Raw genomic sequence first — 15,101 nt, forward strand, 5'->3', positions numbered from 1 at the left:
TTTCTCAAACTACAGTATTAGGAACATTTGCCCCCAGGGTGTAAACCAAAACCTGCTGAACTCAAATGGAGTCTTGCCATTGATTTCAATAGTCTTTGGATTAGGCTCCTAATTTAGTAAATCCTTATATGACCACCCAACAATAGGATCTTTGTAGAAAAATATAAATCAAGCTAAATCTAATTTTCAAATATCAGAACCAATCTTGCATCCCACTTCACAGTGTAGTAATAGTAGAAGCTACATGTAAATCACATTTCTTAAAAATACCTTTTTCTTTCCATGGGCAGAAACTGCTTCAATAGTCATATGTATTTGAGGGATGAAAATCAAAAACTCTGGTAAAGTAAGGAGCCAAGGCCAGCTGTATGTAATAAAGTTGCAATTCCACTAACATTTCCTAGTTCATCAGAATAAAGCATGAAACTACATGGGTTGTTCATATACATTGTTTAATGTCTCAGAACATTAAATTAGTATTATGGATTTAATTCAATTTGTGTACATTTCAGGGCACTATATTGTCACAGGCCAGCTGACCATTTAAGGAGAACTGGCCTCAGCCTTGCCTATGAGTTAGTAGTTATCTCCTAGCTGATCCAGATCTGGTGTCTCAATTACAGTTAGTGATGCCAGCTGTGAAAGGGTCAGAGTGGGTTACATAAATGGAAGAGGAGAACTCAATTAGGGGAGAGACTCAGAAGAGAAGAATAAGAAGCATTGTGTTCATGTGGGAAAAGTCTGGTGAAGGTGGGTAGGAAGGAGTCATAGGGAGCAGGTCAGGTTTCTGTAGCAGGCCCTGGAATATGGCCTGTAATAAGTAAGGTGCTTCTCTAGGAGAAGCTGTTAAAGTTCATAGTGAGGTGAAGTAGTGGAGAAACTTGTTATAAAGAAGCTTCTCCAGAAACAAAACTGGAAAGGCAGTGCTTAGTCAAAAGAGCAAGTAAAGGACTCTGAGAGTGGGGTTGGAGCAGATAATGTCTCATCTGCTTAACATAGGTATAAATCTTTTTTGTTTGGCAGTTGGTATGAATTCCTTAGATGAATTTTTGTTTTCTCAGGAATGGAGAGAGGTGACTTGGCCAGAAGGCTGGGCTGTGGAAGGCATAGCTAGAGGTAGACTGTCTCGGGCTCAGAGAAGAGGTCAACACAGGGTGTCCTGGATGAAGCTTCCTGTGATGCTATGCTTGTATGTTGGGGGTGCTACCATAGTAAGTTTAACTGCTTATATCAGTGTTATTCAGTGATGTCCTATGTATTTAACCTCCACCAGTGTAATATCCAAACATATACTGTTCATGTGAGTTAGAGCTGCTGAAACATTGTCAAGCTCTTTATAACCTTATGGTGCAAAGTGTTAATTGCTTGTCAACTAGGGGTCTGATGTAACTTTTCCAGATAGTCATTAAGAAAACACTTTCTCTGGTGCCCTGAGGTTCCTCTGTATGGAAAAGCAGTTATACTCAGAGGGCTGCTGATCAGGCTTGCTTTGGAAGACTGTGTGGTTCCAGAGGAGATGCTGTGAGTGAGAGGACCTTCCCAGGTGTAAACCTCAGGCACTGGGACATGGAGAGGACTGCTAAGAGCTGTAAATTGGTAAGAGATCCTAGGAAGACAGAAGCACAAGGAAGCTGTTTATTGGCAAAGGGCAATGATGTCTTACCTGAGGTTTTTGCAAAAAGACAGTTGCCTGTATGCAGTTTACTATCTCTGTGGAACCCCTAGAGAAGGAGGTTAATGCAAACTCTCCAGCTCCATTTAAGCCCCCCCAAAAAAACCTTGTGACAAGATCCCCAGAGGAGAGGGTCATTGTTTGCTTACTATCTGTTAGAGAAGGTGAAGGTAAAAAATCTGAGCTATGTAAAGAATTGTCTGACCTGCCCAGCATTTGTGGTTCTGGATCTAAGACTGATGAACTTGTGACCATGGGGAAAACCCAGTTGAGGCTTTTGAAGGACTAAAACTACCAAAGCCCTAGGTTGGAGTTGGGAGTTGATGTCTGGTAAGCTTTTAAGCATACATGTAGGTTATTTTGTTTTTCCTTTTCCTTCTCTTCTCTCATCTTCCCCCCACGTAATGCTTTTTTACCTTTTAGAATAGATGTACATCCTTTGAAGGAGTTGTGTTGTAACTTCTAACTGTGGGCAATACACTGGTCACAGACCTTGGAGAGCTAGCAAAGCACAGGTGCTGGCCTTTTAGACAATCTCATTCGCTGGGGATATTATAGTATAAGGCACAGAGCGGTGCAGCTTTAAAATCCTTAGTCAGGAGGAAGTGAGATGCAGGTCTCTGCCCAAGAGATGTGCCAGCTGGGAGTCACTCCTAAAGTTGGAGCACTGGGTGGACCACAGATGTGGAATACAGGTTCAGTTACCTTGAAACTGTGAAGTTGACAGTCACTTTGCTCAGAATCTTGGATATTGACTGAAAGTTTATTTTCAGAGGAAAATTCTCTGAAGGCATTAACGTTTTATAGGACCTATTTCAGTCTAAGACCATTCAGAGAAACAAATGTTCATTTTTAAATGACTTCTATGCTCCCAGAGTATAAATATTAAAAGCATTAATCCTGATGGATGGTCCCATAAACTTGAGAATGCAGGCTCAAAACACATTCCTTGTTTTCCTTTCTCTGTTTAGTCTAATTTGCATTCAATAGACTATAAACCCTCTCTATTTAGTTGTCCTCTTATTCATGTCTTGCTGTTATTTTTAACTCTTAAGTGTCAGCAGCTCTGGCTTGAAAAGTTGTCACCTGTATTCCCTTTCATTGTTAGGAGCCAACTTCACATTTGGTTGGCTTATTTATCTAATGTCATGTAGGGTTCTTCACTGAAATATATAAATCATCCTAACTGATTTGTGCTTTGTCACCCTCTGAACTTGAGCCTGATTTTATTAATCCATAAGTGAAAATATAAAGTAGGAATTGATAAGAAATAATTGAGCTGAATAGTCTTTAATAGGCATAGTTTTCTTCAGAAAACTTGCTAACTGACAGTAAAATGGGGAAGAAGCTTTTGAAATTGTCATTCAAAAGTCATATTCCAATATCATACAATAAATTCTATTTAATCCATATTATAATGTAAAATATTAAAAGTAGGCCCCCTACCCTATAGATTTTTTTTTACAGATAAAAGCCTATATTTTCTATTATGTGCTATAGTTAAAGAAAACACATGACTCTCCTGTTCATGGTGGTGTTTCTGCCTAAAACACTATCCTTGAGAAATGTTATGCTGTGTACAGACCATACACCCTCTTTTTAAACCACTGAATCATACAAGCAAGATGTTTCCAATTGTTCAGAGCTAATGAAGACTTCTGTTTAAAAATGGAATGATGGAATGACTTTTCATGTTGTCGTTGCAGACATCATTCAGAGAACACTTGTGTGTGTGTTTATAGTTAGGAAGCACAATGAAAATGCTAAGAAGTTCTTGGGTTCAAAAAGAAAATGGTACTACAAAAAACCTTTGGAATTACTTTCAATTTTACTAAAATTTTAAGCATCTTAGATCTTGTATATTTAATGCTCATTGTACAGCAGCATGAAACTGCTTGCAGTACTGTGTAATGTTAAAGTAAGAAAGCAAAAAGCTGTATGTCTGCAATGTGATTTTATGCTGAGGTGTACAGGAACATTTTGATGCCAGTTATGTGTAACAAAAAAATATTGAGAGAAGGGGTGTGTGTGTGGGGGAACACTTAGTCTTGAGACATTTCTATGCTACTAATTGCTCAGAGTACATTGGTACCAGGATATTAAGTACAAGGCTCTGATAGTAATTCTGGATTTATGCCATTGTAACTTGGTAAAAGCCTGCTTTCAGTTTATTTCTGGTGCAACTCATTGGTTTTTAGCAGAGCTCCACCAGATGAGTTTGGCCCAGCACTCCTAAAAATATCAAATGTGTTCTAGTGAACGGAGTGTAGGCCTGTGTAGATCTGGAATACATCCACTGAAGTGTGAGGGTCTTTATTTGAAGCTGGGGGGGAACCCCCAACTATAGCCTGTTAATACCTATTTCAACAGGCTATTCCTGTTCCAGAGACCAGCCCAGAGCATTGCATTTGTAAGTAGTCCTGTGCCATGAGTATCCTGTCTTGTACCTTCCATTGTACATTATAGTCTAGGATAAGCAGGTACTGTTTCTCTGGTAGGGTGCTGAAGGGTGAGTGCAGCAGCTCCATAGCTAAGAAGAATGGTGCATCTCTTGGCAAACTGTGAATCCATTCCTACTGGATGAGCACCAGGCTGTACTATTCTTTCTCCAATCCTCTCCTTCCCCCAGGATACCTGAGCAGCTGCAGCATGGTGCCTGAAAAGCCTATTAGGGTCCAGAACACAATGTGGCAGTAAAGATGTCATCTTATTCATGAGGAGGCAAACTCTGCCCCTCCTATGCTACCAACAGGTCTGGGGAAGGATGTGGGGAGAGGAGATGTTTAATTTTTTCCTCCATCCACATGAAGTCAAGTGTAAACAAGTATTTCTCCACACAGCCAAACTCTTTGCCAAAGGATGTTGTGAAGGCCAAGACTATAACAGGGTTCAAAAAAGAACTAGATAAATTCATGGAGGATAGGTCCCTCAATGATTATTAGCCAGGAGGAGCAGAGATGGTGTCCTTAGCCTCTGTTTGCCAGAAGATGGAAATGGGTGATTGCCTATTTTAGTTATTCCCTCTAGGACACTTGGCTGGATGGACCTTTGGTCTGGCCCAGTATGGCTGTTCTTATGTTAACTTGGCCTTAGAAAAATATCTGACATCTGTAGAACACCTTTCATCTGGGGTTCTCCTAAAATGATCTTTGTGAAATGCTCTGTGTGGACAAAATAAAACACTGAAGGTTCAGTAACTTCTGGACAAAACATGTCACCATGAGTCTGTGGCAGAGCTGCCATGCTAACATTTGGCTTCCTATGCTGCTACTCTTGTCTTTTAGTAGCATTAATCCCACTGTAGTTCTAAAATCTGATGGATCGTAAAATGATACCTTGCAATAATGTTGTATCATTGAGCCCAAGCATCACAAAAGCTCTCCCATGCTGGGCTTAACTGGGCTTTATATAAATGCACTCTTTGCTATTTTAGTATTGTTGGTCTTTAATTATTTCCCTGGTGTAGGGGAAAAGCATATTTTGATTACAAGTAAAATGCATTTTGCATCCTAATTTCATTTATACAATCTTTTAATTTAAATGCATATATATTGGTAGGGAAGACTTCAATTCCACTGGCATACTTATGATTCTATTTTAATTCAATTTAATACCATTCATTGAAGTTAAGTATCCCATAATTAGACAGGATTAAAACTGTCACCAGCTAGAAGGGAAGGACCAAATGGAAATTTTCTTTTACTGAGATTTGGCTTATAGCTTCACCAGAAGATCAAAGAAAGCAGACACATTTATGGTTCTTAAGGTCACATCTGTCTTTGCATCTGACTTCTGTTTTTTAACTTCAGATGTTGCAGTGGGTGCCCTTTTGACATGAATCATCTTTCTAAGCATCACAAGTTGAAGGAATTAAATGTGAATTTTTGTTAAAAATATTTAACTGCTTTGTAGGAGTAACAGTTGCCTGACAACATACGTACTTAATGTTACTGTAGTACAATATTATACAGATGAGGTTTTATAATAGAACAAACTTATTGTAAACTTTTTTGTCTGGTATTGTATCTTACTAGACTATAGAACTCAATCTTCTACATTCAGTCATCTTAATAGCATATTACTATACAAATATGTCACTTGAAATCAATGGGACTTCATACAGACCATTTATGCCACTTAAAGTGAGTTAAAGATGGCAGAATCTGCCCAGTAATGTTGAGCTCCCATCTTCAGGTCTGTGCTTTCAAAAAGACTTGAGTATCTAAACACAGCATTTACTTATGCCAAAATCTGCAAATGTGGTTTCCTGCGGTCAGGCACATCAATAAGTGACCTGGTCATCAAAGCTACCTCTGAAAATAAGCCTCCAAACTTGGGTACCTGAAAACTGAGGCCACTGACGTGGGTCTAGTGAACACGAGTGGTTAAGTGTATATCTGTTTGTGGTATACGTGCTGCTTGACAGCACACTATCTTTCAATCTGTTTGGGGGACCCTGTGTGTGCTGAGCCTAGCATCCTCCTAAGCAAGACAGCTTCTTCATGAGGCTGTGATCCCTATGTCTTCTAGCACCCATCAACCCTTAACCAGGGGGTGGGGCTTCTCAGGGAGATGGCTTTAAAAAGCCCACTCCTAAGCAATCAGAGAAGCTAGCAAACAGGGGAGTTTTGAGAGGGAGTTTACGGGGGGGGGGGGTGAGCAGGGGCTAGAACTCAACATTCTTTAAACTTAAACCCCAAACACCCCCTTAATATAAACAAAGGAACCAGTTGCAGGACTAAAGAGAATGCAGGCAGAACTCCAGCAACAAAGTGGGGACTACCCAGTTTATTGCACCCAAGGCAACATGTATGATTACTTGCCCTACAGGCAGGTGGTGTATGTGTGCATTTGATGCAAGGAGCTTCCGGCCCTTGGACCGTGTGTGGGCTTTGGAGACCATAGTGGCTGAACTGGGAGTTGAGGGAGACAAGGGTACATAGATGAGACTTTCTGGGACACAGTAGAACAGTCCTGCCTCTGGTCTGATAGCCTCTGTGCTGTTGAGGAGGATGAAAGTCCCAGGGAAGGAGAGCATCTAACTGGAGTAGAGGGGGAAACAATCCCATATTTGGGACCTTATTTCCAGATATTGTGGTACCCTCTCCCCGTAAGGATACTTCTCCAGGGGAGGGAACTCCAGCTATTAGACAGGTATTCATAATGATTGAATCTCCCATTATTAAACATAACTGGGTTTGCGATGACCGGGAGAACCAGGGGTGACTTGCCTGTCTGGTGTAGAGGTTACAGGTCTCTTGAGACATCTAGATTTGTGTAGTGCTGGGGAGTAGCTGGTGGTTATGGTACATGTAGGTACCAATGATATAGGGAAAGATAGGAGAGAGGTCCTGAAGGCCAAATCCAGGCTGCTAGGTAAGAGATGGAAGTCCAGGACCTCCATGGTAGCATTCTCCGAGATGCTCCCAGTTCCATGTGCAGGGCCAGTTAGATGGGCAGAACTGTAGAGTCTCAATTAATGGATGAGACAATGGTGTAGGGAGAGGGGTTTAGATTTATTAGGAACTGGGGACCCTTTTGGGAAAGGAGGAGCCTATAAAGGAAGGATGGTCTCCACCTAAACCAAAATGGAACCAGATTGCCACTTAACATTAAAAAGGTTGTAGAAACAGCTTTAAACTAAAGGCTGCAGGGAAGCCGACAGGTGTGGAGGAGCACATGGTTCAGACATCCCTTAGGGGAGGATCTATGAATAGAGAATCTCTGTCCTAGTGAGGATGGAAAATGATAAAATACTGGCAGGACCTGATCGGAAACAGTCAAATAAGAGTTCCATTCAATTACATCATGTAATGGCAGACAGCTAAAAGGAGACAAGTTTTTAAAGTGCTTAAATACCAATCCTAGAAGTCTAAATAATAAAATGGATGAACTACTGTGCCTTGTATTAAATGAGGATATTGATATAATAGGCATAACAGAAATTTGGTGGAATGAGGCTAATCAATGGGTACAGAACAGGTCATGCTGGTAGGGGAGTGGCATGTGGAAGCATAGAATCAAATGAAGTAAAAATCATAAATGAATCAAACTGTACCATAGAATCTCTATGGATAGAAATTCTATGCTCTAATATAGCAGTAGGGATATATTATCAACCACCTCATCAGAATGTGAAATGCTCAGGGAGATTAGAGGCTATTCAAATAAATTCAATAATAGGGGATTTCAATTATCTGCATTGTCTGGGTACATGTCACCTCAGGATGGGATGCAAAGAAAATTTCTTGGCACCTTAAATGACTGCTGCTTGGAGCAGCTGGTCCTGGAACCCACCAGAGGAGAGGTAATTCTTGATTTAGTCCTAAATGGAGCACAGGATCTAGTCCAAGAGGTGAATATAGCTGGACTGCTTGGTAATAGTGACAATAATATAATTAAATTTAATAACCCTGTGGCAGGGAAAAACACCACAGGGGCCCAACACTATAGCATTTAATTTCAGAAAGGGGAACTTCACAAACATGAAGTTAATTTAAACAAATTAAAGAGTACAGTGCCAAATGTGAAATCTCTACAAGCTGCATGGAAACTTTTTAAAGACCCCATAATAGAAGCTCAACTTAAATGTATATCCCAAATTAAAACATAATGGCTAAACAACAAAGTAAAAGGCAGTGAGAGGCAAAAAGGCATCCTTTAAAAATGGAAGTTAAATCCCAGTGAGGAAAATAGGAAGGCCAAAAAAGAATCTGAAGAACAGTTAGCCAAACACTCAAAGTAATTTTTTTTAACTATATCAGAAGCAGGTAGCCTGCTAAACAACCAGTGGGGCCACTGGACCATGAGGTGCTAAAGGAGCACTCAAGGAAGATAAGACCATTGAGGAGAAACTAAATGAATTATTTGCATTGGTCTTCACAGCTGAGGATGTGAGGGAGATTCCCAAACCTGGGCCAGTCTTTTTAGGTGACGGATCTGAGGAACTGTCCCAGATTGAGGTGTCATTAGAAACAAACTGATAAATTAAACAGCAATAAGTACCATCTGTTCCTGGTGATTCACCCAAGAGTCCTGAAGGAACTCAAATGTGAAATTGCGGAACTACTAACTGTAGTCTGTAACCTATCATTTAAATCAGCTTCTGTACCAGATGGAGGCACAGGTGCATGGAGGATAGCTAAGGTGACTCCAATTTTTAAAAAGGGCTCCAGAGGTGATCCCAACAATTACAGGCCTGTAAGCCTGACTTCAGTACCTGGAAAACTGGTTGAAACTATAACAATGAACAATATTGTCAGACACAGATGAACATAATTTGAGGAAGAGTCAACAGGGTTTTGGTAAAGGGAAATCATTCTCACCAACCTACTAGAATTCTTTAAGGGGGGTCAACAAGCATGTGGACCAAGGGGATCCAGTGGATATAGTGTATTTAGATTTTCAGAAAGCCTTTGACAAGGTCCCTCACCAAAGGCTCTTAAGCACAATAAATTGCCGCAGGATAAGAGGGAAGGTGTTCCCATGGATTGGTAACTGGTTAAAAGATAGGAAACCAAGGGTAGGTATAAATGGCCCATTCTCAGAATGGAGAGAAGTAAATAGTGGTGTCCCCCAGGGGTCTGTTCTCAGACCAGTCCTATTCAACATATTCATAAATGATCTGGAAAAGGGGGTAAACAGTGATGTGGCAAAGTTTGCAGGTACAAATTTACTGAAGGTAGTTAATAGCCAGGCAGACTGCAAAGAATTACAAAAGGATCTCAAACTGGGTGACTGGGCAACAAAATGGCAGATGAAATGTCATGTTGATAAATGCAAAGTAATGCACATTGGAAAGCCTAATCCAGTCTATACATATAAAATGATGGGGTCTAAATTAACTGTTACCATTCAAGAAAGAGATCTTGGGCTATGCACTTGCTCAGCGCTGCGCTGCGCGGCCGCGGCCGCAGCGCCGCGCAGCGCAGCGTAAGTGTAGTCAGCTGCAGGGCGAAAAAAAAAACTCCCAGCTGTGTCTCCAGCCCTCCCTGTGGGGAATACGGACGGACGCTGGGGCGCGGCAGCGCTGGGGGGGGGGGGATTACTGGGGCTTTTTGTAGCGCCACATTGCAGCGCTGTAGAGGGTGTGTTTTCACACCCTGCTGCAGCGCTGCAAATTTGTAAGTGTAGCCAAGCCCTTAGAGTCATTGTAGATAGCTCTCTGAAAACATCCGCTCAATGTGCAGTGGTCAAAAACACAAACAGAATGCTAGGAATAATTAAGAAAGGGATAAATAATAGGACAGAATTTCATGTTGCCTCTATATAAATCCAAGGTACATCCACATTGATACCTGTCAGCTGTGTGTTCTTGGGGAACCAGGGGGCAGTATCCAGCCTCTCTGACTCATGAAAGACACTCCTCCCCCAGCCTCTGTTTGAACCAAACTGATCAGAGAAAAGACTTGCAGAGAGCAGTGAAGAGCAGGGGCAGACACACCTAGATCCCTCCTGACAAGGGTGACAAGATTAAGACAACTCCCCTAGCCTCATCTGCATCAGAGATGGGACAGAGAGGCATCTCCATTAGCATACAGAATGGAGAACAGAGATTCCAAGGAAAGAACCACACTGAACTCTGAGCAGTGATCCCTCATGATGCAGTGCTTCCCTGCTTTTCTGGTCCCAATGTAACTCTTATGCTGGTTTAGGCTCTCCTTGTGTAGTTATCAATATTATTCAATACATAACTTTTATGGTTAAGCTGGTAGCTTCTCTTGCTCTTGCTCTGAAGTTTACTCCTTTGTGTTTTTTTTAGCTTCCCATTTATTCTGCAGCAACACTACTTTTACCTAAGCTAAATATCCCTGCAGTGAATAATAGATACAAGTCTCCACTTCTTTGAAGCCAATATAGAACCTTTCCTGTCTGTGTAGTGGCCAGTTGAATGAATAATGAGATAAAATAGTTCTGGCAGATATACTAGTGGCAAATAGATCATCTGTAAGAAGCTCCACTTTCTCTGACTGGTAAAATGAGCTGTTCAGTATGGAAATAATAGGAAAACTGAGGTGGCCTGGGAAAAATTGAATTCTACTCTAATGCCATGATACAAAAAACTACATGAGGGAAAGAATTTGACCCAGGTCTGTGCTGGAGCCCAATAGTAGGTAGTCTGCCAGACAATGAGTTGCAGCAGAATAGTTTCTATTATATGGCATTGTTTACTTCCCGTCCTAAACAGTTAACCTGCTGTACTCTGCCTTAGAGGCATTTTGTTTCAGTGACTGGTGAAATGATAGGTAAAGGCTATCTCATAGGAGTGTTAATTAAATCTTTGTAAGGTACTCGAAGAGCCTTAGTACAAGGTTCTGCACAAATGGAGGTTTTCATAAGTTATAAACAATAATTCACAAACTCACATAGTAGTGCAAATGCATTGACTTCAAAATGCTGGCCTGCCAGCAGATTTACAGCAAACTCTTTCAGTGTTCTTAAATGTTACATCATTTAAAACATAACATCAAGCTCTTGTTCTGCCATCAACAGCACTATTCATGGAATAGTCCTGCAGCTGTCCCATGGATTTCCTATTAATGTAAATGGTGAGCTCCAGCTTCCCACAGCAGGATGGCAAGACTGTTCTTTTAAGTGGGACTGCATTTATCTAACATGTTGACCATAATAATCAGCCGGCAAATCTTGTATAGAATCTCCAAGAAGGAGTTTGAGGCATGATAGCAACTTTTTCAAGTCAGGATTTCACTGAATCATGTTCAACCAAACTGAATTATACTATTATGGAACAGAAATATATTATAACGCTAGATAAAGGCATTTTCATTACAGCATTGGCAGAGATGCTCTTGTGAGTGAAATTTGAAAAGCAAGCAATGTTTATACACTTGCAACCTGGTAAAAGTGTGTGTTAAAGACCTACTCTATTCATAGAACTATTGAATTGTTAAGCAGAGCAAAAGCAAATACTGCTGTACATGCAGAGATCAAGTGCCTACACTGATCCTGCTAAGAGCTAAAGCAAGGAAACTTTTCATCCATGTTGAGGGTGGGTAGTGTAGTTGGTTTCAAACTTGATAAAGAATTAATTAGTAGTTTATAAACAGAAGGTGGGCAAGTGCCTCAGAAGCTCTTACAAAATTAAAGAAACAATACAAAAAGACAATGCATCCCAAGATTCTTTGCCATGTTGAAGTTATAACTGTACACATGATTTGCTTCACTTGTTTCACTTGTGTATAGTGGATTATAATTCATATGCTGTCTACTTGATTCAGAACCAAACTATCAAGAAGCTATTGGGTTATAGTTCTGTATTTTAAGCTTCAAGACATCTGATCAGATTAAAATTCAAAAGTCTGCATAATTATTGTTTGGGAGAGGCAAGGATGCAGGGAGACTGCATAAAGAGACTACACTTCTCTCATACCAGGGAGCTGTGCACCATGGGATTCTGGCTGTAGCACAAAAGAGGGCAGGATTGGGGTTGGATGTGGGACTATGTATCTACAGCTACATAGATCTTCTGGGCAAACATCTCAATGGAAATAGGGTGGGGAACAACTGTACAGGGGCTAGTGCATTGCTCAGATTGAAGCAGGGCCAGAGAGCAGCATAATGAGCCTGTCTACTAAAAGTTAGAAACTCACCTGCAGTGTAAATCTTCTTGGCTTTTTCTTCAGCATTTCCTCTATTGGGATCTGGCCAATCCTGAATGCTGTTCCAACTGGCTCTTCTATCCTCTGAATGCAGTGTCTTTTTTTCCCCTCTCCTCCGGTTCTTGAATTCACACAACCAGTCTTTCTGAGACATTGGTATCTGTCCTAATATGACAGATCTCTATAGGATGACTGAAGCTTTTGGACTCCTATACTGAGACCAGCAATTGGAATGAATTTTCTGCTAATCCCACAAACAAGAGTAAGGGATGTTTTTTGAATGTTTAGGGTAAACTTCATGAGTAATGGAAAAGGTTGAAGACTTTTGGGTCATTTTTCATTTAAAAGCTAATCATAGAATATCAAGGTTGAAAGGGACCTCAGGAGGTCATCTAGTCCAACCCCCTGCTCAAAGTAGGACTAACACCCAGACTGATTTTTGCCCTAGATCCCTAAATGGGCCCCTTAAGAATTGAACTCACAACCTTGGGTTCAGCAGGCCAATGTGCAAACCACTGAGCTATCTCTTTCTCCCCCCTGCCATTGTAACAAAGAAGCTTAACAAAAAATTTTGGGGGTAATTATTCAAGGCTATGTGAAAAGGTTGGATCCTTCTGACAAGGAAGGATGGGTGGAAGGAGAAAATTAATAACACCAACTCTCTATTTCACCTTATCTAATACATACAACTATCTTTTTAGAAAATTTTGACATCAGGATAAATCACTCAATAAAATGAATAAGAAAATCTAACAGTTGGGACTAGAACCCAGGAGTACTGATTCTCTACTCTAGAGCACACTCCCTTCCCCATACTGAACTAAGGTTTGTAATTCTTATCTAGTTAGCACTAGTATAGCCTCAGGTTCAGGCTTCTCATACTTAGGGTGAAATTTTCCAAAGGAGCCTAAAAGAATTAGTCAAATAATGCTCATTTTATTCCAAATGAATGCTGCTTTAAATAATGCTGTCATGTATTAGCTAGCACACTAAAATAGTAATGTAGCTGTGGTAGCATAGTCTAGCTGCCTCAAGTATATACCCATGGGCTTCAGGCTGGTTCATATGTAGGGTAGCTAGCCTGTGTTGCCACTGCTATGTTGCTACTCTTAGTGTGGTAACTCAGCTGGCACCAGTCTGTCTCTGCATACTTAAACCACATCCTTAACTTGTACTGTACACATCTTTATTTGTGAATAACAGAGCTGTAGAATAATGGAATGCTGAGACTGAAGCATAATCTCCTCATGTAATCTGCACATGTAATTCCTATTGATACCTATGAGGGTGGGTGAGATTAAAGTATGACTATACTGTATATCCTAAATGTTTGCTTATCCTACTGAAAAGTAATTTTTCTCTACAAAAGATTAATAACTAGAACCACTTATACCTGGACACAGATTGTCTAGCAAATAAAAGCAGGTTTGGTTACACTATACCATTCAGAAAAGTTACAATAAGTAAATAGGTGGTGGTCATCTTTATGATATAGATGTCCCTGTGAAATACTGGACAGCTTTAAAACTAAAAGTCTTCTGCTATGAGGGATCAGTTGGTCCCTGTATTTTTCTGCATTACTAGGGAAAAGTGAAAGCAAGCGGTGTTTAGTATTAAATACCAATGGCTTGTGGGATATGCATTTTTTCTCCCCCTCTTTCCCCACTGGTAAAGTGCAGGTTTTCTTTTTGGGTCTCCCTGTGACCAGAGAGCCCTGGATCAAAAATCCTCCCCCATGAAACCTACAGTGAAACAAATATAAAAGATACAAAAAAGCTAACAATATTGGGAATCATTAAAGGGATAGATAAGGCAGAAAAGATCATATTGCCTCTATAAATCCATGGAATGCCTACATCTTGAATACTGAGTGCATATGTGGTTGCCCCAGCTCAAAGACACTGGAAAAGGTTCAGAAAAGGAAAAAAATGATTAGGGGTCTGGAATGGTTTCTGTATGAGGAGATATTAATAAGACTGGGACTATTTAGCTTGGAAAAGAGGTGACTAAGGGGACATATGATTGAGGTCTATAAAATCATGACTGGGTTGGAAAAAGTGAATGAGTAAGTGTTTACTCCTTCTCATAACACAAGAATTAGGGGTCACCAAATGAAATTAATAGGCAGGTTTAAAACAAAGTGTTTCTTCACACAATGCACAGCCAACCTGTGGAACTCTTTGCCAGAGGATGTTGTGAAGGCCAAGACTATAACAGGGTTCAAAAAAGAGCTAGGTAAATTCATTGAGGGTAGGGCCATCAATGGCTACTGGCAAGGATGGTGCCCCTAGCCTCTCTTTGCCAGAAGCTGGGAATGAGTGACTGGGAATTGATCACTTGTTGAGTACCATTTCATTCCCTTTGTGGCACCTGGCATTGGCCAGTGTCAGAAGACGGGATACTAAGCTAGATGGACCTTTGGTCTGACCCAATATGGCCGTGTGTGCGTATACATCCAGAAAATATTTGTCAATATAACAGTGTATTTTGACTGAAGTTAGTTTAGTTAAGTGTTCTGACCAATTCTAGCTGTACAAACTGTAAAGCATACCTACCTACTGATGTACTACTTCACTTGTGAAGCTCACGAGCAATTCTGATTTAAGACTCCCAAAGACAGGAGCTTATAAATTTAACTTTGAGGTCTACTCCTACATTCCATTCCCAATTTTCCATATTCCTTGTATTTTTCCCTGCAATTTCTTCAGCCTGACCTCACCCCAATCCAGCACCCATTTCTTTCTCTGGGAAAGTTGAGTGTGGGGAGGGGGTTACATTTCAATAATTACACATTCAACAAACTTGGGTAG

The 15,101-nt window shown here is 40.6% G+C and overlaps 1 long non-coding RNA gene across 7 annotated transcripts in view; it reads left to right on the forward strand.

Annotated features, from left to right (window-relative positions):
* The first annotated feature begins 650 nt into the window (after positions 1-650).
* Positions 651-15,101, forward strand: part of LOC120369786 — a 31,845-nt gene continuing 17,394 nt past the window's right edge. For 2 of the 7 annotated variants that reach the window (XR_005583413.1, XR_005583412.1), the window contains exons 1-3: positions 651-750; positions 1,062-1,211; positions 1,399-1,596. This is a non-coding gene — a long non-coding RNA (uncharacterized LOC120369786). Of the gene's footprint in view, positions 751-1,061; positions 1,212-1,398; positions 3,616-4,170; positions 4,192-15,101 lie in introns of those variants that run through there. The other 5 variants (XR_005583415.1, XR_005583414.1, XR_005583416.1 and 2 more) reach the window with 4 other exon arrangements.

This window comes from Mauremys reevesii, linkage group 8 (assembly GCF_016161935.1).
Source record: "Mauremys reevesii isolate NIE-2019 linkage group 8, ASM1616193v1, whole genome shotgun sequence".
In the NCBI taxonomy this organism is placed as follows: Eukaryota; Metazoa; Chordata; order Testudines; family Geoemydidae; genus Mauremys; species Mauremys reevesii.